Below are 3,505 nucleotides of genomic sequence, written 5' to 3' on the forward strand. Positions count from 1 at the left end.
TATGTTTGTGTCGTGTGTGTGTGTGTTTGTGTGTGTATGTGTGTGTCTGTGTGTGTGTGTCTGTGTGTGTGTCTGTGTGTGTGTGTGTGTGTGCGTGCGTGCGTGTGTGTGTGTGTGTGTGTTTGTGTGGAGGGGGGAGGGAGAGAATGGGAGGAGGTAGGAGGTGTCAACAAGCAAGCACAGAAAAAAGTTAAGGTTGACAGTCAGCAAGATCAAAGTCGAACTAAAATAGTATAATATTGATCTTCTTGTTTGACCTAATCACATTAAGTAGGTCGTGCAGTCAGTGACGTCACAGAATTCTACGTGTAGAAATCTGTTGTGAACGTACATGGAAGTGGAAACCAGGCGTGGTTCTTCCATAGAACACGCCGTGCAGTGCCGCCCAGAATTTTTAAAATGTTGTTTTAGGTAAAGCACCCACAATACTAAAATAGAAGAAGCCAGAAACAAACACTAGCCAAATATTATATCAATTTCTGTGTCTATTGCACAGTAAAGCATCTACTATAACATACCAAAGTCCACGCACTTCATATAAACATAATAGGATATTCAACAATAGTAACTTGACCTATAAATCGCTCTTTGGGATAACCCAAGCGATGACGACACTCGTAGCAAGTTTGGCGGTACATTAATATTAATAGGACGGCACATCTCAAGTGTGCACCCACGAAACATAGCCCACAGTAGGAAGTCTAAAAATAAACACGATAGACTGTACACTATTCTATGAAAAATTATGTGAGCCCTGGAGCAATCCAGCGAAGTGCTCAAGTGAATTGTGATTGGTTTATTGTCTTGCCACTATTTTAAGTGACTCTGTGACCGTGAACCTGAGGGAGGTGAACGTGACATACTAAAGTCACCGTCCTATTCGTTGTGTCTTTGAATGGTTTTGTAGTGGAGTGGTGAAAGTTATTACTTGAGTGTTCAGTTCCAATACAGAATGTTTAGCTAACAAACAAATTAAGTTCTAGAAACCAAAGCAACAGGTAAAGTATGAATATAAAAGCATAATAAGGTCCTCCTTCACCAACCCAAAGATCCTAAAATTATACACCATCCCATTTACTATGCCCTTGACTATCTTCAGCCTGCGATAGCTTAATTTCATGTGCACGCCCACTTTTTAAACCCACGAGCCGCCCCTGGTGGAAACGCAGAGAGTAAAAACTAAACTAATCCATCCATCTTACCCACACATGGTCACAATATTAGCCAGGGGCCAAGGAGAAGGGGGAGAAGGGAGGGGCGGTTGTTGTTTAGTTGGGTTTGTTTTCTTGTTTGGGGTTTTATTGTTTGTCTGTGTGTTTATCAGTAGCAACACTGCTGTCTCATCATGACTGAACCAGTCAGTGGGAAAATGTGTAACGGACGATAAATTATACGTGTAACGGAAATGGGCCATTGTTGTGCTGTGAGCGATAAACTGTCTCGTGATTGCTACTTTAAGAGAAGAATACGGGAAAAAATATTATTATTATTCCGTGATTGAAGTGTCTTTAGGCCATTCACAAAGGAGAGATGATAACATATTCTTATGCACAGTAAATTTGTAAATGGGCTGATTTATCAATGTCATGCTCATACTGTGCTGGAACAACATTAGGGGGAACTGCTGCTTTTTCTTTCCTAATCCTTACTATCGTTATTTTCCTCTACTTCTTTTGTATATTTGTCACTCTCTTATGAACTGCTATTTCCGGGGTGCCTTGATAGTCGAAGCAGACTTTGTGCTGTTGAAGCTAGAGAGGTGAGCAGAGTAAACTTGATTTCTCGTTTGGACTTCTCTGTTGACATCGACCCCTTGGCGCTCATATGACCTTGTGCAGTTGTGAGCGCCGTAAAGCCTCTATTAAAACAACAAAACAGTCCGTGATAGGTTGAAAGTAGACAGAGGTGGAAGTGCTGAGAAAAAACTGATCTAATCCATTCATCTTGTCCACTCATAATGGTTAACAACATCAGCCAGGGGTTCAAGGGGAAGGGATGGGGGAGGGAGGGGGACAGTTTTCATTAAGTTGGGTTTATCTTCTTTTTCGGGGGGGGGGGGGGGTATCATTGTTTGTCAGTAGCAACACTGCTGTCTCATCATGACTGATCCAGTCAGTGGGAAAATGTGTAACGGACGATAAAAATGTAACCGAAATAGAACATGGTTCACCTATGGGCAATTTGCTGTCTTGTGGATGCTAAATAAAGAGAAAAAAGCACAATGGGGCTATCCCGAAAAATGCTGTTTTGAGACAATCGAAGATAAAGTTCTTTAAAAGACAAGGAGAGTTTTCTCTATAACCAAACAAATATACTCCCCAATGAAACCAAAGTTCCCCTATAGGTAGGGCAATGCCCATTTTTTGTGTTGGTCAAGATCTCTGGAAACCCCCGAAATCTGGGTTAGCCGGCTTGTCCTTAAGAGGGGGGGGGGGGGGGCTACACCCCCAAAGTCAAAATTCGGCTCAAAATTATGGAATTTGAGTTGTATGCATTTTTAGCTTCATCAGCCTCTCCTACAACTATTTCATTGCATAAGAACCCCCCAAAAGCGTATTTTTTCCCATACCGGGCATGTTTGTAACCGCCATTTCCTCATAAAGTCAGTATTTTATTTTACTTTATCGTCCGTTTTCTCAAAACGCGACTCTTCTCTATACTTTTTTTAATAACTCCACCATTTTTCATCCAATCTTCATGACATTTTCACAGAATGAAGAAAAGAGGTAATACTAAAAATTCATCTGTTGAATATATGATATATGGAATAGATTTTTGTTGGTGGTGTCTGGAGTGTGGATTTTCACGGATTTTTCGAAAACTTGAATGCTACCTCAGGAAAAAATTCATTAAAAATGTTCTAATTCTTTTAGGAAAAAAACAACAGAAAATTTTTTACATCTAGTGAACACGCATGCAAAAAAAAAACCAATCAATTTCCATGAGCGATAAATGCAGAATTCATTACGTAAGACATGTCAACAACATCCCATATGGCCGCCGTATCCATGGAAACGAAACTTTTTCTCAAATTTGATTGCGGATTTTAAGACTCCTAACTATTCTTGTTATATGAGTGAAATTTGGTAAAATTCGGTCCAGTAATAAGCGAGATAGCCTTTAGGTGTACCCCCCCCCCCCCCCCCCTCTCTTTAAAAGCGACCAAATGGTTCACGACGTAGTGGAATCAGGCGCTCGCCAATTTTTTGCAATGTGGAGTTATAGTATTACCTAAAAGCTTATTCATTTACTACGCCTTCTGTGTAAAAAATACCCATCTATCTTGAATAGAAGTCGAGATTCTTGCAATTGGAGCACGTGGGGTCACCTGGTTTCAGTGGTAAAATTAGCAAGAAAATGGTCTCCAAAGCTCGACAATTGCAATAGCTAAAAAGTCCTTGAAAAATGAAAAATGATATATCTTGTGCGTTTAATCAACTTTTTAAAAATTAAGTCAAATTGACACAGAAATGGGTTTTTATATAGATATAAAAGGCGTTGAGCT

This window comes from Aplysia californica, unplaced genomic scaffold, assembly GCF_000002075.1.
Source record: "Aplysia californica isolate F4 #8 unplaced genomic scaffold, AplCal3.0 scaffold00070, whole genome shotgun sequence".
In the NCBI taxonomy this organism is placed as follows: domain Eukaryota; kingdom Metazoa; phylum Mollusca; class Gastropoda; order Aplysiida; family Aplysiidae; genus Aplysia; species Aplysia californica.